The sequence below is a fragment of the Erinaceus europaeus genome, chromosome 1 (genome assembly GCF_950295315.1).
Source record: "Erinaceus europaeus chromosome 1, mEriEur2.1, whole genome shotgun sequence".
In the NCBI taxonomy this organism is placed as follows: domain Eukaryota; kingdom Metazoa; phylum Chordata; class Mammalia; order Eulipotyphla; family Erinaceidae; genus Erinaceus; species Erinaceus europaeus.
This window is the reverse complement of record NC_080162.1, coordinates 124,220,376-124,240,762: the sequence shown is the minus strand read 5'-3', so window position 1 is coordinate 124,240,762 and position 20,387 is coordinate 124,220,376.

The window sequence follows — 20,387 nt, the reverse complement described above, 5'->3', positions numbered from 1 at the left end:
GTCCAAAATCACACCCATTGAGTCATAATATCCTGCATAAGTGTTTTCCTAAAAGATAGTTCTAGGGCAGTTCAGGTTTATCCGAACTATGGATAGTGAGTAGCCTGACCTGGTATTTAACAAGTTACAAATTAAAGCAGCTATTGAAGGGAAATCTGTTACTTAAAGGACTCCTTTTCCATGATGTTGTTTTCAGTTATAAACAGTTCTTAGTTATCTAACTCTTCTATTTTACTACTCTCTGATTTTGCCATCATCTACATCAATCAACTTCAGATGTCAGAGAAAGGATTCACAAATTCACTGTTCCAGTCTGTTCCTTTCCTCTTACCCCATAAGACAGCCTATATGAACCCCTACATTTTTTCATTTATTTTTTATTGATGATTTAATAGTGGATCATGAGATTATAAGATAGTGTAGTCCCATACCATACCCATTATTAAAGTCCTGTGTCTTCAACCTCCCAAGGATAACCATTATAGTTCTCACAGACTTAGAGTCAGTAAATTTACTTTTTACCCCATACAAATTCATATGCTTCAAATTCCTTTTATATGAGTGAAACCATCTGTATCATCAAAGATATCATAATTATCTTTTACTCTGTTACTTTTTCACTTAGTATAATTGCCTCTATTTCTAGACATTGTCACAGAAAAGACATACTATTTTCTTTCTTCCTTCCTTCATTTATTTATTTATTTATTTATTTATTTATTTATTGCCTCCAGGGCTCAGTGCTTGTGCTACGAATCCACAGCTTCTGGAGGCTTTTGTTTCTTTCCATTTTTATTAATAGGACAGAAGAGAGATATTGACAGAGGAGGGGAAGACAGAGAGGGGGATAGAAAGATAGATGTCTGAAGACCTGCTTCGCTGCTTGTGAAGCTACCCCCCCCCACAGGTGGGGAGCTTGGGGCTCAAATTGGGATTCTTGCATGGTTCCTTGTACTTTGTAGTATGTATGCCTGACCTACCACCTTATCCTGATACCATATTCTTTATTTCAGATATTTTTCCATGGATTATATATTCTAATCTTTATCTAATCATTTGTTGATAAATATTTAAGATGATTATACTTTTTAGTTATTATAAATAATGCAGCTGTGAATGTGGCTATGTATATGTCCCTTTGAATAAGTGTTCCCCTGTCTTGTGGATATATGTGTAATAGTGGTATTGCTGAATCATAAAATCTTGCCATTTTAATGTACTTAAGAACTCTCCATACTGTGAGTCTCTGTAACTGGCTTTTCCATTTAACTAGTTTAGTGACCACAGAACAGAATGCAAGACTAGTGGCAGAGAAGGTAGAGAAGTCTGAGAAATAGAAATCTCAACCTGATATCTAGAAGGATGTCTTATTGATCTGCCTGAATTGAGATGAGTGCAAAATGCATGATTCCTGAGAACTCATACAACAGTCCTTTATATCCCTACTATAGATAGGTGAGAACTCAAAATGTCTTAGCTTGCCTCCCCAAGACTTCATTTTTATGTATCTTGCAGTTCTAGGACCTTTTCCAGGACTTTATTTCCTCAAGAAATGCCTCTCAAAATAAGCAGTTTATTCAAGCAACCTGGATTTCCACCTACAGGGCGGTTGCTTCACAGGTAGTGAAGCAGGTCTGCAAGTGTATCTGTCTTTCTTTCCCCTATTTATCCCCCCCTTCTCAGTTTCCCTCTTCCCTATACAATAAAACAAAAAGAAAAGAAAAGAAGAGAAAAAGGCCATAAGGAGCAAGTGGATTTACAGTGCAGGCGTCAAACCTCAGGGATAACTCTGAAGGCAGAAGAAGAAGAAGAAGAAGAAGGAGAAGGAGAAGAAGGAGAAGGAGAAGGAGAAGGAGAGGAGGAGGAGGAGAAGTTTATCCTCTTTTGTTATTTTAGCATAGTAGTGATATGAACACTAGTACATCTGTGGTATAGAAATTTTCTGAATTTAAAACCCTTGCCAACATCTCAGAACTTGAAAGAGAATATATGATCTTGGGAGAATATAATGGTTACCATTGGGAGTGGGAGGATACCTAACTTTGGTTGTGGAACTGATGTGGAATTATACCCCTATTATCTTAAAATCTTGTAAATCACTAATAAAAATTTAAAAAATGAAAAGGGCAAAGAACAGGTACAAACTTATAAGTAACTATACCACCACTTTTCATAGCACAGCAGTTTGTTTTTTATTTAATCATTATTTAACCAGTTATCTACTGGTATACAATTCAAGTGTTTCCACTATTGTTTCTGTTATACACTATTAACAATGTGCCAGTGATCATCCATAAGTTTACATCTTTACAACATTAGGTCAGTGCTACCAATCAGGGAAAATTTTTGAAATGTAGTTGCTGGAATAAAGCTATGTCTATTTCACCTTTATGATAGTAATTGTTTGTTGTTAAGGTTCGGGGCTCCAGCAGGTCAGGCTAGCTTCGCGGCGGTAAACAGAGATGACCAGAGACACACGGCTGGGCAGTGAAGCTTTATTCACCAGTGGGCAAACGTGTGCTCTCCTGTCTTTCTATTCTGGTGGCGGAGAGACCCTTAAACTAATCACCACACAGATCTGTCCTGCATCCTTCTCCTCTGGCGGCTGCCTGCAGAACTCTGGCACTATACTTAGCATAGGGGGCGGGGAGAAAGTGAGGCACAGGAAACTAGCAAGGGCCAAACCAATTCTTCCAGAGGTGCGGGGAAGGAGACCAAACCAATATGAAACATACAACAATTGTTGAATTGTTTCCCAAAGATTTTACTCTCTTTTATATTAATATAACCTATAGGGGTATAACTAAAATCAATGAACAACAGTACTTGCAACTAATGAGGAATGACACTGGAAGAAATATCACTTTTTTTTTCCAAATAAGAAGTCTGGTCTTTGAAAATGGGATCTAGAAAGACCTTGAGTCATTTGCAGTTTGGGTTTAGCATGTGTCAAGAAAAGTAGAAAAAGGGGAATATGCATTAATGTGGGAAGCCATATCAAAATACCAGAGAGATTGGATTGCTTAAATAGCAGACAAGAATTTTCTCACAGGTACTATCAGCATTTCAAGAGAAATGTAGGGTGAAGAAACATATCCACTTGGGCAGTCATATCAAAATACCATAGATTGAATGGGTTATACAATAGATAGTAAGTTTCTCACAAGTTCAGAGGTTGTAAGTCTGAGGTCAAGGTACCAGTTTCTGGCATATCGGTGACCACCAACTAACTGTGTGCTCATATGACCTCTTTGTATATATTTGGAGAGGGCTATTTCTCTTCTTACAAAGCTGTCAATTCAATCAAATTATGATAGCACTGTTGTGACCTAACTTTGCTTTTTAATGATTTCTATTTATTTTCCACCAGGATGATTGAAAGAGCTCGGTGCCTGCAAGACAAATTCACTGACGCTTTATTTTATTTGATAAGACAGAAATTGAGAAAGAAAGAAAGACACCTGTACCACTGCTTCACCGCGTGTGAGCACATCCCCTCCCTGTAGGTGGGATCAGAAGCTTGAACCCATGTCCTTGTGCATGGCAACATGTGCACTCAGTCGAGTGTACCACCACTCAAACTCTAATTACCTCTTGAATTTTTTTTCTCTTTTACTAATATAGTTACATTTCAGCTGTAAGCTTTTCAACATATGGATTTGGGAGAACATAATTCAATCCACAAGGGTTTACTGTTTTTATTTTTTTTAAGACTCATCATTACATGTTATCTTTTTTTTATTTCATGTTATCTTAAAGAGAATTTAGGTTATTTGAAATGCTTATTTATTACGTAGTGGTTAGTAAATGTTCAAGTTATGTAACATGAATGTTGCTTTTTTTTTCTGTCCCTCAAACTTCTTTTTCCTCTCTTTCAATACTCCTCCCCCATGAACCCCTATCTAATTAAATAGCCTCTATAGTTTAGAGTTATAATTTGTGTCCACATCTCCTTCTAAAATATATTACCCACTACAGATTATGATTTATACAACTGTGTGAGGTTGAGAAACTATTACTAGGAAGGGATTTTTGTGTATTCTTTGATAAAGGATGTTGACAGAAGAGTTTAATTATATAAAATAGTACAATATACCCAACCCTGATGAGCTGAGGAAAACATGTGTCAAACCTTTTTGTACTTGCAGCAAACATCACAGTTTTCACACTGAAAATTTCGTCAAGGATTGTGCCAAATGTATTACACCTCTGGGAGGGGAAGCTTGGAAAAAGAAACAAAAATTTCAACAGGTCATAACAGGGTATCTATTCTTCTCAGAAGAAACACATAGTGTCTGCCTTATTCAATTTTGACCTTGTCTTCCCATCATTTAGTTCAGCTAGGATTTCCTAACACTCAGATACTCATTATCTATTGCTGATTGATGCCCAAGAAATTGGCTCCTTAATTAAACAAGGATGTAAATCCTAAAGAACCATTCACCTGAAAGTATTTGGACAAGTAGATGTCTATATCAGAAGGGTTAAAGAATATTGTACCCACATTTATAGTTGCTCTATGGACATAAATAAGGAAATCTAGCCATTCCTAAAGGTTCAAAGGTCCCCTTCTTCACCCACCACTATGCAAATATTCTGTACCTGGTTAAAGATATGATAAATAAGAACTCCTAGAACTAGTAATAGTCAGTTAGGTACTTCTACAGGGGAAAGTCCCTTCCTTTAAAAAAAAAAAAAGAAAGAAACTTTTTGAGACAAAGGCTTAGTGAGATAGTGTTCAGAGAAACTAGCCTATAAAAATGAATTGCTTTCTCAGATAATGATTTAGAATTAAAAAGCATCTTTAGGTGTATTTAAAGAGAGGAATGTAATTATTTAATTTTACAGCTGAAATAACACCATTAACAAAAATCAGAAAAGAAAATCTGGCTCAGAAACAATAAATTAACTTGTCATTTGCATATTCAACAAATATTTCTATAGTGTCTAGTAAGTGCCCGACACTAATCAAAGTACTATTGTTAAAAACAAAAGAAACATACTCTCCCTCTCCAGATGCTTTTCATGCACACTGTCAGGTTAGGCAGACAGGAAAATGTAGTATAAGTTTACTTAAAAATTAAGAAAATAAAATCTCTAGATGGCAATAGGATAACCTCAGAGAGTCACAAGAGTTGAAGTTCATAATACAAACTAATATAGTAGAGTGTGAAAAGGCTATTGTAGACTTATAACTAGGGTAGAAACATATATGAGACAAACAAACAAAATGACAGTAAAACTATAGGCAAGTGAGATCACTCACTTTGATTATCATGCTGCTTTGTCCTGTGTACAAGCCAGGTTTGAACCTAGCCCCTAGCACATGGAAGGAAGCTTTAGTGCTATGGTCTCTTTAATGTTCTATCTCTGTCTCTACCTCTATCTCTCCATTTCTATATAAACAAATACAGAAATAAAAAAAAAATCACAAGAAACAAAGAACTCACAAGGATCACAGGATAATTTGTTAATGTATGTAAAGGAGTCTGTAAAGCTCATTTTTTTCCCCCATGCTGAATGACTTGGCATATCTTGATGCAAACAAGAGTTAAAAATAAATAAATGGGGGCGGGCAGGAAGCTGGTGGTGGAGCACCAATTAGGCACACATGTTGCTAGGAACAAAAACCCAGCTTAAATCCCTAGTCCCCATCTGTAGGGAATAAGAGCTTCATGGATGCTCCAGTCTCCCTCTGCAGTCCTCCTCTCCCCCTCTCAATTTCTTTCTGTCTTATTAAAACTAAAAAAAAAAAAAAAAAAAGTAGATGAAAGTGTAGGAGATCTCTCATCTAGTAGGAAAAAAAATCCCTTCCCATGCTTGAGACCTTGGTCTAGGCCCTGCTGCCACAGGGAAGTTCAACAGATGGTACTGGAGAAACTCTATGGATAGTGAAGTAAGCTGCTTTCTCTTCTTTTGCCTCAAGCCCTCTCCTCTTCTCCTCTTGACTGTCTCTCTGTCTTTTTCTTTTTTCCCCTGCCTCTAGGTTTATTGCTGCAGCTTAGTACCCACACTATGAATCCACTGCTCCTGGTGGTTATTTTTTCCATTTTTATTGGATTGGACAGAGAGAAATTGAGAGAAGGGGGAAATGGAGAGGGAGAAGGAAAGATATACACCTGCAGACCTGCTTCACTATTTACGAAGCTTCCCCCCATGCAGGTAAGGTGGGGTGGGGGTGGGAGACTCCAATGAGGATCCTGGTGCTATTCTTACATTTTTTACTATGTGCTTAACCAGGTGTACCACCACCCAGCCCCTCGACTTTCTCTAAATTAAAAAAGAAGAAAACAATTGGGTCCAGCAGACTGAGTGTTGTCACATATGTTCAAAGCTCCGAGATCAGAACTCAGCACTTCAAAAATGAATAAATGAATAAAGTAGATGAAAATTATTTTCTTAGACAAGAATCTTCCATATTTATTCCTACCTATTAGTAAACACCCCTGCAATATGTGATGTGAATAACAATCCATTGCTTAAGTCCCATATTTCATTAAATTTTTAATACAGTTTTTATGATGGGTTGACTTGAAACAAATGAACCAGTATGTAGGAACATGATGCAGCAAAAGTTTGTCTGTCAGACAAACAAATATTCCTAGAGTCAGAGGTCCTGATCCTAAAATATTTGATCCCCACTGCTTTTTTCTTTGGGCTCTATTTTAAATGGATTGTGTTTTTGAATTTCTCTTTCAAATTGTTCAATATTAGTGTGAGGAAATGAAACTGAAATCTCAATGTTGATTTCAACTTGATACAGAATCTATTAGTTATAGCAGGTTTTTGCTGATCTTTAGATTTGCTATATATTTTTAAAAAATCATGTCATTTGTAAACAAATGATAATTTTTCTCTTTCTTTTCTTTTATTTTTTTTAACCACCAGGATTGTCATTGGTGCTCAGTTGCCTAGATGATGAATTCACCATTCTCGGCAGCTATTTTTATTTCCTTTAAAAGAAAAAAAAACTTGCACCAATGTGTCAATTAATATACTTTAAACCATTAATCCCTTCAATTAATTTTTTTGGGTAGAGAGGAAATGAAAGGGAAAGGGGAGGTGGAAAATGAGAATGAGAAAGAGAAATCATTGCAATACTTCTTTGCTGCTTCTAAAGCTTCCTCCCTGGAAGCAGGAATGGGAATTTGAACCAAGGTCCTTGCACATACTAATGTGTGCACTCCATTGGGTGCACCACTTTCCATCCCCAATAATTTTGTTTTCCTTTCTAATTTGGATGCCTTTCATCTAACTTTATTGCCTTATTGTCATGTTTTTTTCTTTTCATTATTATGATGAACAGAGATCATGGAGTGGACATCTTTCTTTTGATCCAGATCTTAGAGAAAATCTTTTTGAGCTTTTTACCATTAAATATGATAACTGATACCACAAACGTAAAAAGAACCATTAAAAACTACTATGAATGTCTAAGTGCCAACAAACCTGAAAACCTAGAAAAGAAAGAAAAAAAATGTTGAAAGCATACAACTGAAAAATAGAGACAAGAAATCTAAAAAATTTACAAGTTAGGAGACTGAATGGAAAAATAAAAAATCTAAAAAAAAGAAAGAAAGGAAAATCAAATCTCAGGACTCTAACAGTTCACTGGTGAATTTTACCAAACATTTAAACCATAATACCAGTTATATCACACAATTCCAAAAAATTAAATTCATTTTTTACAAAGTTATCATTATTCTGATCCAATTCTAGATAAGGACACATTACAGGAAAGGATAATTATAGACCAATTACAGATAATTATAGACCAATTTCTGATGAACAGAGCTGCAGAAATTCTTGACAAAATACTACCAAATCAAATTCAACAGCACTTTGAAAGGTTTATACACCACGATCAAGTAGCAATCATTCCTGGGTTACAAGGATAATTCAACATAGGCAAATAAATAAATGTGATATACCGCATTAGCAGAATGAATTATGGGAATCATATGAACTTTGAAATAGATGCAGAAAAGACTTGACAAATTTCAACATTCTTTCATGATAAAAACTTTCAACAAATTAGACCTCAACATAAAAAAGACCTTATCTGACAAATCCACCACTAACATCAGACTGACCCTTAAAATAAAGAATCAGGAGTTGGTAACATTCTGTAGTCATACAACAATATAGAGGTCATTAAAATATTTCAGAGGGTCAGTTCTCCACATTTTATTTTACATTATTTCCCTTCAAAAGCAATAAATAAAAAAGCAATTCAATCAAACTTTCTAAACAACTTGTCTCTTTAACTCTTTAAAGTTTCAATTTCTCTCTTTCTAGAGAGAAAGATCAAATACTAAGTCATAACATGTTCCTAGTCATGTTGTACTTTAATCTCAGTCTTTTTCTTAATTTCTTTATTGGAGGATTAATGGTTTACAGCTAACAATAAAATACAGTAGTTTGTATATGTGTAACATTTCTCAGTTTTTCACATAACAATTTAACCCCCTCTAGGTTTTCCTCTGCCATCATGTTCCAGGACCTGAACCCCCCCCCCACACACACACCCCAGAGTCCTTTACTTTAGTGCAATATACCAACTCCAGTCCAAGTTCTATTTTGTGTTTTCCCTTCTGTTCTTATTTTTCAACGTCCAAGAGTGAAATCATCCCATACTCTTCCTTCTCTTTCTGAAAACTCAGGCTTTTTTCTTCATCCCCTTGAAGTAAAGTTTACTCATTCATGCAGCTATCATTGCCACAGCAAGTACATGCTATAGTTGATCTTGTGCTTTGGGTACAGACAATTTTACAAATGAGGCATTTTTCAAAGTTTCTGCTATTACTAAGATATGGGCAGGACTGAATCCCTGGAATGTGGACTTCCTGAAGAAATGCTAATCCATCCCCTGGCATGTATTTCCAAATCCTGCTAAGCAAAAAGTCTACTTGATGAGGTTACCATAACCTGAGCAATGTGTATGTTAGGTCACACAGTACTGAAATAACTTATATCTCCCAGAACAGACACCTGAAATACTGCTTCACCAGTTGTGAACCTCCCTTCCCCTGCAAGTGGGGGCCAGGAGCTTGAGCCTGGGTCCATGAGCATTGTAATATGTGTGCTCAACCAGGTGTTCCACCACCCATTTGGCACTTTTGTTCTTAAAATATATGAAATATCCTTTAAGCTTTATTATTTTTGTAGTTGCTACAAGGAAATCAATGAAAATTAGGTAAGAGAATAATCAAAGTTATGTTTTGCATCCTGGTAAAAGGAATATTATCTGTGCTATGATTTCATCTTTCAAAGACATATTTTTGCTCTTAGAAAGTTTCCTACAAGATAGGGCATGTGCCTTGTCATGCATGTAGTCCAGGTACTCACCACATGTGAAGTTCAATGACACCAGAGGAAGCACTAGTATGATTGTCTCCTCTCCCCCAACACCCTCTCCTGAATATAAAAACAACCTCAAGCAGTGAAATTATGTGTGGGATCCTGGCCCTGAAAAAAACAGACAGACAGATGGGCACATCCTTTCCTCTGTGAGGATGCTCCACTATGAGTCAAAGGCACTTGCAGTTGTAAACTAGATCAGTTGGTAGGGTTTAGCACAGAGACCAACATTGATGTAGAAACAAGTACTCAGTGGTTCTCTTGTTGGAGTTCAACAGGAGTGATTTTTCTTGGTTAGAAAAGCCTCATATCTGGAACTTTTAAATTTATGAAAATCATAGGTCTTCAACCCAGAAAAAATCCAGGGAGGTTCACATAAATATTATATTCAATTCAGGTTCTACATTTCTAACAGGAAAATCAGTTTGGAATGTGATAAAGCCTTTTGCTGCTTAGTTTTGAGCAGACGTTTATACCTTGCTTAATGATAATAATAATGATATTATATTATTGTTTACTACATCTCAATATTTATATTTATTCAATTTTTGTCAAGGATTGTGACGCTGAATTTTCAGTGTTTTACAAATGATGGTTGTTTTCTCCTGAGCAATTCATCATCAACATTATCCAGGTCTATAAATGGACTAACCCTGTGAAATTATGTACTCTGGGAACAGCTCGAATCTCAGGGCAGCTGATTCTCCTTGGCAGGTGTAGGATGTGTGATTGAGTCATTCTAGAATGTCAAAGAGATATTTGTTAGAAGGACAGGCAAACAGTCACTCATTCACTAGTTCCTTGGGTTCCAAACAGTCTGGTACTTACCACAGTTTGCATTTGAAGGAAGCTTTGCTGCTTCTTTAGTGGTTGTTAGATATAGAGGTGATGAAAAGGATACAAAAAAACAGAAGTCTCAAGGTTGAAGGCACAATAGGAAGTGTGTATAAGAGGGGGTTTTTGTAGTGCTTGTTTTCAAAATTGCTATCTCTTAGCATAGGATAAAGACTTGGCAGTTTAGGAGAAAAGTGGTCAAATGCTTTGGGGACCTTTTAGACTAAAAACCATAGAGTTTAACTCTGGGTCTGAAGATGGGTGGTTTGCATTTGAATCCTTGATATTTTACTCCTTGTACTTTCCCATGTCTGTGACTCAAGTTCTAGAGCTCTACAGTGGGGAAACTGACAACAGTGATCAGTATATAGGGTTGTTCCGAGTATCAAACAAGAAAATAAATACATGCAAGGCATCTAGAACAATGTCTGAGCATAATAAGCACTGCATAAACATTAGGGTTATTGTATTATTATAGAACTACTATAGAACTTCAGAATGGTCAGACCATGTGCTGTGTGGATACTGATGTCTGGGCCATCGGATGGTGATACTTCAGTCTTTCAGAGATCATTGCTACGTATTTAAAAATATAAAGTATGGGAGTCGGGCTGTAGCGCAGCGGGTTAAGCACAGGTGGCGCAAAGCACAAGGACCGGCATAAGGATCCCGGTTTGAACCCTGGCTCCCCACCTGCAGGGGAGTCGCTTCACAAGCGGTGAAGCAGGTCTGCGGGTGTCTATCTTTCTCTCCTCCTCTCTGTCTTCCCCTCCTCTGTCCTATCCAACAACGACAACAACAATAATAACTACAACAATAAAACAACAAGGGCAACAAAAGGGAATAAATAAAATAAATATTTTAAAAAATATATATATATAGTATATGGGTTGGGAAATAGCTCAGTTTTTAAAAAAATCTTCATTGTCAATCCAGAGGTCCTATAGGTCCGAGGTTCCATCATTGGCATTTCTAGAGTCAAACTGTGCTCTGGCCTATTTTTCCCTCTTGAGCTATAAAAATAAATAAATATCTTTTTAAAAGATATAAACTAGATAGTCAAAGCAGAAAATCTCCCAAGAACCATGTCATCTGGAGCATGTGTCCAAATGCCTGTGATATTTTCAGCTATAGTGAAATTGTATCTCTGTCTATGTATATCTGAAAAAAGCAAACCTAAAGCAATGCAGTCCCGATGAGAGAGAAAAAGACAAAAAAAAAAAAAAAAGAGCTTTGAGAGGCTTATATAAACAGGAAATGTATTTTAGGCAGGAAAAATAAGTTATAGGGGCTGGAGAGGGTAGAGTGTGTAATGATGGTACTGGTGATACAAGACCACTGGCTATAAAGTGTTTGGTACCAGCAGTAGGTTGAGAAGCACAGATTTGAGGTGGGGGTGGCTATTTGTGTTTAATCTGAAGGAAGGAAGGAGCTAAAGGGAAAGTGTGGATGGGTTTAGACTCTAGGTGTCCGTGGTTAAATAGGCAGTGGAGACAGTAAAGCTTTTGAACATAATCAAAAGTATGCTTAAGAAGCCATCTGGAGGGAGGTGGTGAGCACAGCTGAGTCAATATATTACATTGTGCAAGGACCAAGGTTCAAGCCCCTGGTCTACACCTGTGTAGGGGGAACTTCATGCACTCATTAATGAAATGTTGCAGGTGTCTCTCTTTCTTTCTCTTTACCTCCTCCAACCCTCTCAGTTTCTTTCTATTTCCGACAAATAAAGAAATACAAATATTTTTTAAAAGAAGTCATGGGGGTGGGGAGGCCATGGCACATCTGATTAAGAACACATAGTACTATGTGCAAGGACCTGGTTTTGATCCCTCGTTCCCCACCTGTGGGGGTGATGCTTCACGTGCAGTGTAGCAGACCTGCAGGTGTCTCTCTCCTTCTTTAACTCTCTTCTCCTTAATTTCTCTCTGTCTTTTAAAAAAAAAGGGGGGGGATGGCTGCCAGGAGTAGTGGATTCATAGTGCAGGTCCCAAGCCCCAAGCCCCAGTAATAACAGATGACAACAACAGATGAGTGGCTGAGAAAGCTGTGGTATATATACACAATGGAATACTATACAACTATCAAGAACAATGAACCCACCTTCTCTGACCCATCTTGGACAGAGCTAGAAGGAATTATGTTAAGTGAGCTAAATCAGAAAGATAAAGATGAGTATGGGATGATCCCACTCATCAACAGAAGTTGAGAAAGAAGATCTAAAAGGGAAACTAAAAGCAGGATCTGACTAAATTGAAAGTAGGGCACCAAAGTAAAAACCCTGTGGTGAGGGGGAGGGAGGACATGCTGCTTCCTGGGCCGGTGGGGGTGGGTGGGTGGGATGGGACAAAGTCTTTTGGTGGTGGGAATGGTGTTTATGTACACTCCTAGTAAAGTGTAGTCATATAAATCACTAGTTAATTAATATGAGAGGGGGATGTCTCGAAGTATGTCTCGAAGTTTTTAAAACACAGACTGAGTCTCTTTAATATATAGGCTGTGTATTTGATACGCAGACTCTCTCAAAAGCCTAGACCAAGTAGATCAGAAGCAACCAGTGGCACAGCTATATAAGATACTAGGTACTATACAGCAAACCCTAACAAAAGGACTTTTCAAAGTTAACCCAATTACCAAATAATGTGATGATAACATTAACTATCCATTGTCTTTTTGAACCCTAAGACTGCAAGAACCTCACATCTCCACTATAGAGCCTATATTTCTCCCAGTCCTGGAACCTTAGGATAGGGCCCACTTTCCCTCATGCCTCTCCCAATCCACATCAAATAATATTGCATCTGCCGATCGCAACCTAATCAACGCAACGACTGCCACCTCAACATGCTTCAGCTCAGACTGTGTCCAGAGACTTCACATGTGGAATGACAACCCTTCAGCTTCATTACTCGGGTGAGACCTTTCCTTTCATAGTATTCTCTAATTCCATCCCACGTGGATCACTTTCTAACAAAGTCCCAAAACCTAGATATACACCAGGTTCTGTGAAAGAGAGCATATGTTCACACGTATCCATAAACTACTGCAAAATATATACCTGAAAGCAGAAGTACACTAGAGTTTGCAGTGAGTACGCCCCCAACACTTCCTCTCCACTATTCCAAGCTTTGGGTCCATGATTGCTCAACAATTCGTTTGGCTTTGTATGTTAACTCTCTTTTCATCCACCAGGTTCCAAATGCCATCAGGATGCTGGCCAGCTTCCCTGGACTGAAGACCCCACCAATGTGTCCTGGAACTCTGCTTCCCCAGAGACCCACCCTACTAGGGAAAGATTGAGGCAGACTGGGAGTATGGACCAACCAGTCAACGTCCATGTTCACTCTGATATCTGATTACTGTAAAAAATGGCGACTAATCCCTAGCACTGCAAAAACGGTATCATCTGTTTTCCATCTACACCATGCCTTGGCCTCCTCGCGTGAGCTTAATGTGCAGCTTGACTATACGAGAATCCGGCATGAAGCCCAACCAGTCTATCTTGGCGTTACTCTCGATCGCACCCTGTCATTTCACGAACATCTCATAAAAACTGCAGCAAAGGTGGGTGCGAGGAATAACATCATTGCAAGACTGGCCAGCTCTTCATGGGGCGCGAGCGCTTCCACACTATGATCATCATCTCTGGCATTATGCTATTCCACTGCAGAATACTGTGCCCTAGTATGGTTCCGTAGCCACCATGTCCACTTGGTCGATTCCAAATTATATTCCTCCATGAGGATAATTTCTGGAACCATCCGTTCCACTCCGGTTCCATGGCTGCCAGTTCTTAGCAACATCACCCCGCCAGATATTCGTCGGGATGCGGCATCATCTAAGTTCATTTCCCACGTCTACGCTCGACCGGACCTGCCAATATACGTGGATATCTTTGCCCACCCTGTCCGACGCTTGACGTCTCATCATCCAATCTGGTCTCCTATGCCTACACTGAACTTCTCTGTTCCAGACTCTTGGAAACAGAGTTGGCAGTCAGCTGAGGTAAAGAACAAACACCTCATCACAGACCCCTGCAAGCGTCAACCCGGCTTTGACCTAGCACGTTATGATTGGGCCCTCCTCAATCACTATCGAACAGGGCATGGCCGGTGCGCCGCTATGTTCCACCACTGGGGAGCCAGAGACGACCCGAACTGCCCCTGCGGCTACAGACAGACTATGACCCACATAGTCAATGACTGCCACCTCTCCAGATTCAAAGGAGGTCTCGAAACTTTACATCAGGCTCAACCTGACACTGTTGACTGGCTACAGAAGAAGGGAAAACGCTAGAAGAAGAAGCGGGGAAGCAATTACAGAAGCCAGACCTTCCACCATCTGCAACCCACAACGACCCTGGGTCCATGTTCCCAGAGGGATAGAGAATGGGAAAGCTATCAGGGGAGGGGATGGGATATGGAGATTGGGTGGTGGGAATTGTGTGGAGTTGTACCTCTCCTACCCTATGGTTTTGTTAACTTATCCTTTCTTAAATAAAAAATAAATTTAAAAAATGGGGGGATGGCTACCAGGAGTGGTGGATTCCTAGTACAGGTCCCAAGCCCCAACCCCCAGTAATAATCCTTGTGGCAATAAATTAATAAAAATAGATAAATATTTTAAAAATAAGAAGTCATCTTTAAACCACTTTAAAAACAATGCAGTGAGTAAAAGAGTCTTTATTTGCATCATTTTGCCTATTTACCTAGTAATGCTACACACATTGTAGAAAAAGTGGGAAGGGGGAGTCAGGTGGTAGTGCAGCGGGTTAAGCACATGTGGCGCAAAGTGCCAGGACCTGCTAAGGATCCTGGTTCGAGCCCCTGGCTCCCCACCTGCAGGGGAGTCGCTTCACAAGCAGTGAAGCAGGTCTGCAGGTGTCTATCTTTCTCTCCCCCTCTCTGTCTTCCCTTCCTCTCTCCATTTCTCTCTATCCTATCCAACAAGGACTACAACAATAAAATAATAAGGCAACAAAAAGGAATAAATAAATAAGTATAAAAATATTTTTAAAAAAGTAAAAGTGGAAAGGTCAAGAAATTGTTCTGTTGATAACCAGAGAAGAATTAGGGGGAAAGGAATATTTTTAGGTGACTACTGGTACTATTTTGCAGAGTGACTTCTTCAAAAACAGAATCAGCTTTCATTCTAAACTGTCAAACTTTTGAAAAAGAATGATGCCCTTGCCCATATAAAGTATTCCTATAGTGTGACTATTTTTTAACTATTCCCTATTATCTCATTATTTAAGCCATTAAAAAGTCCAACATTTTCACTGTGCTTTTGAATCAACAAAATATTTTAATCACTTAGTCATTTGGCTTTGATAATAATTTACCAATAGACAGCTTATAATACATTTGATATGCTTGTTATGAAGAGAGGCCTATTGACTAATTCACAGTGACAGTGCAAGAGATGGACTCTAAATGAAAGCAGGAGCTTAAACTCTAATCTAGACTCTTTCAGATTTTCCACAGTTCATCTCTTGTCAGCTGTTTTTACTTAGTACAAGCTATTACCCATCATTTGAGAGTAAACCTCTGTAAACTCATGGGTATTTTCAACAGTTATTTGAATTCATCCTTGGCTGATTATTTGAAACCTGTGGGTAGGTGCCAGGAAGGAAGACTACCAGTAGTAGCTCATCTAATTAAGTTTGGTTTTCCAAAAAAAAAAAAAAAAAAAAGTTAGTTTTCTCTGCATGGGATAGGAACAGATCAGAAGTATTCAGGGACTCTTCCCTGGCTGAGTTAGCTATGAGACATATTGCACTTTACTGATTTTGGGCCTGCATTCCTCTCCTCCTATCTTTTATTTCCCTCCCTCCCAGTCTGGAGCAGGGAGAATTTGACACTGCAGCTCTACCTTTTCTGGCTGGCTTACCATCTACATCAAAGTGGTGTTTTCTTTGGTGCCTGGGTGGCTGGACTTGAGACCATCATTGGGCAGTAGAGAATCTTTCTTTCTAATGGTTTCTTGACCTGTGAAGCCAAAACAAGCTTAATTTTACTTAGAGACACCTCAAAATTTCAAGGGGACATTTGACTTGAGACATTTTTAACAGTACTTGAGAAATGAAAAGAGCAGTCAATATCAAAGAAGTGAGATTGCTGGCTGGCATGTCAGCTAGTGGGCCTATAGCTGAGCTGATGCTTTGCATGACAGACTTCCATATTAGACAGAGAAACCAATTATCTTCCTGTTGTTCTGCATTGTCTGAAAGATCACTCTTCTATGGATCAATGGGGGGTATAAATTCTGGTTTCTATATAAAAATGTTGAGAACCATTTGTAGTCTGTTTAGATCCTTGTAAAATCAGAAGCCCACCCCAGGCCACACTGTGTCTGCTTTGATACATTACGAACATGATAGGGAAAGCCTAAGATGAGTACTGACCTATGCATTCTTTGGGATATCCCTATGTCTTCTAAGAGTGGTAGTCTTTTTCTCTGAATGACTGTCAGTATTGAAAAGAAGTTTTGGTGAGGTATTGGGTGGATGTTCACTGCATTCATTACCAGAGCCCTAATGAAAGGTTTCCTTTTCTCTGGAAGGGCCTTCACTCAAATATTCATTTTTACACTCTGTCAGGAAATGTTAGGACTTTCTAGGTTCTGAGCACTGCCCTATAGTTATGATGGATATGAATAAGTCAGAGTTCACTTGCATAAGGAATTCATGAACTAGTAGGAAATTAGAATCTAGTTGGAAAAGAGGATTTAAAAAAAGTGAAAGAGAGCTTATAATCCTATGACAGTGCAATGAGAAGGATAACAGACCAGAACTGGCAGGTTAAGGTTAGGTCCCAACAGTTAAAACATATAAGAAAATCAACTGGGGTTCAGTTTATAGTTACTTAATAAAATGATGGATGTAATTAAAATTACCAGTTATTGAGTATTCATAAATTCAGGATTTTTTCTTAAAATTATCTCAAATGTCACTTTAAGAATATTTTGTAAAGGGGCCAGAGAGTGGTGCACCTGGTTAAGCGCACATGTTACAGTGCGCAAGGACACGAGTTCAAGCCCCCGGTCCCCACCTGCAGGGGGAAAGCTTCATGAGTGGTGAAGCAGGGCTGCAGGTCTCTCTCTCTCTCTCTCTCCCCACTCTCAATTTCTCTCTGTCACTATCCAGTAAATAAATAAAATAAAATAATTTTTAAACAATATTTTGTAAATATCCCTTATTTTAACTAGATTGGGCAGAGAGAAAGTGAGAGGAAAAGGGGATTGAGAGGATTGAGAGGGAGAAGTGGAGAGTGACACACCTATAGCACTACTTCACTACTTGTGAAGCTTCCCCCCTTCAGGAGGGGACCTGTATTTGATGATTCCTCTCCCTGAAACACCAGGCCTTACAGAGTAATATGTAATATCAAATGAGTGTGCCATCACCCAACTCCCAATATCACATTTTATACAACTAATTTTCTAAATTAGAACTCAAAAGTTTGCTCAAGACTGTACAGTAAATAATTATTGGGACTGAGGTTAGATTATATCTGCCTCTAATATTACTATGTACGAGGCTGATGTAAAAGCTTATTTAGCCCTTCCTTCCTTCCTTCCTTCCTTCCTTCCTTCCTTCCTTCCTTCCTTCCTTCTTTCCTTCCTTCCTTCCTTCCTTCCTTCCTTCCTTCCTTCCTTCCATCTTTCCTTCCTTCCTTCCTTCCTTCCCCCCCACTGAGATTCTGTACCAATACTATGAATCTACCACTGCCAGCAGTCATTTTTTTTTCTCTTTATTTTATTTAATAGGATAGAAAGAAATTTGGGGGAGGGGAGATAGAGAGGGAGAGAGAAAGAGGACCCTCTTTCTAGAGGACCCTCTACTAGTGAAGCTCCACCCCCTGCAGGTAGGGAATAGAACTTGAACCCTGGGTCCTTATAAATGATAATGTCCATGTTCAGCCAGGTACACCATAGTCTGGCCCCAGTATCCTTTCTGTTTACCTGGATCATGTGTATAACCCTGGCAGGAGTCCCTGCCACCACATGGGAATGTCATAGCCTCAGTGATGTGGTGTCTCTCCCTCTCTCTCTCTGTGTCTCCCTCTATCTGAAGATCAGTAAAGTTACTGTTCATTATGTAAATGCAAGGTTGATGTTTGATTAATTCTCAAAAAGATTAAAAGTAAAAAATAACTGACTAGTCAAAAATGAGTGTAAACTTTCCCTGTAGCTTAACTTGAAAGAATGCTAAAGAGAGCCAGACAGTGGTGCACTCAGTTAAGCACACATATTACCAAGCACAAAGATCTAGGTTTGAACCTCTGCTCCCCACCTGCAGGGAGTCCTCTTCAGGAGTGGTGAAGCAAGTCTGCAGGTATTTATCTTTATCTCCCTCTCTCTTTATCTATTTTTATTATCTTTATTTATGTATTGGGTAGAGACAGCTAGAAATTAAGAGCGAAGGGGGTGGTAGAGAGGGAGAGAGACACCTGCAACACTGCTTCACTACTCATGAAGCTTTCCCCCTATAAGTGGGGACCAGAGGCTCAAACTTGGGTCCATTGTGTGCCACCACCCAACCATTCTCTCCCTCTGTCTATCTCCCTTCTCTCTATCTCTCTCTCTCTCACTCTCTTTCTCTCTCTCCTTCTCCCTCTTTTCCTCTCTCCATCTCTTTGTCTCTCAATTTCTCTCTGTCCTATTGCAAGAAAGGAAGGAAGGAAAGAAGGAAGGAAGAAAGGAAGAACAGTAAAGGTTGAATACAGTAAGGAACTAAGAGGACTTAGGATGTAAGACAAAATTTTAGAGCTTGATGATAAAAGATCTGTGAATAAATACCAGTCTGGAGATTCTTTTGGTGAATAAACTCAAATAATAAAAATAGCTTTAATCAGAAGTTTGACCTTTGTTATTTACTGTTGAGATATAATGCACATGTTTTTGTCCCCACCCCTGGCAGGGAGCTTCAAAATTTATTGGGATTTCATGACAGGAATATCTTTGTTATATTTAAAGAACTCCCTCTCACTCACAGTTGAGTTCATGCCATTAAATTAACTGGTTCATGATTTGTTTCCTACATAGAGTCACTTAGGGGTTGGCAGCTATCAGGAGGAGTCACTGATAACAGCATAGAATTCCTCATTTGAACTTCAACTGCTACCTTTCTCTTTCCCTGATGTAAGCAAAGTGCTCCCTTAATATAGACACTTAACTCAGCCTGCCATCAATAGATGAGACACATGGTCCAATATCTGTTCTGTATTTCCCATTCTGATCTTATTTTTCAGCTTCTATCTATGAGTGGGATCATCCCATATTCATCCTTTTCTTTCTGGATTATCTCATTTAACATAATTACTTCAAGTTCCATCCAAGATGAGCTGGAGAAAGTGAAATTATTATTTTTAATAAGTGAGTATTATCCCATTGTATATATATACCACAAATTTCTTAGCCATTCCTTTGTTGTTGCCAACCTGGTTTGCTTCTTGGTCTGGGCTATTACAAAGAGTGCTGCTTTGAAAATAGGTATACACACATCTTTTTAGATGGGTATGATTGATTCCTCAGGATATATCCCCAGAAGAGGAATTTCAGGGTCATAAGATAGGTCCATTTTAGCTTTCTGAGAGTTCTCCAGACTGTTTTTCACAGGGGTTGGACTAATTGACATTCTCACCAGTAGTGCCAGAGGGTTCCTTTGTCCACACAACCTCTCCAGCATTTGTTATTATTATCCTTTCTGATGTGTGACATTCTCACAGGGGTGAAGTGATATCTCATTGTCTTCATTTGCATTTATCTAACAATCAGCGACTTGGAGCATTTTATCATGTTGGTTTGGTGAGCACAAAATCAGGCCTGCTGTATGGCACAGCCCCAGCAGGCTAGGGATAACTGCAAAGCGGGGAATCTTAAGACTAAACTGAAAATATTTTTCCTTACATTGATAATTTGAAGACTTATTGGCTATTGAAAATACACAAATATTACCTGAGGACAATGACAGAGGCAAGTCAGGCCGGCTGTATGGCATAGCCCCAGCAGACTAGGACTGAAGGCAAAGTGGAAAGTGCTGGACTAAACTGAAACTATTTTCCTTACATTGATCATTTAAAGACCTACTGGCTATATTTGGATATGCACAAATAATACCTGGGATCAATAAAAGGAGATCCCTGGGGGAAGTACATTGTGACAAAAATTATGGCAGTGAGTGTAAGAAGACTAAA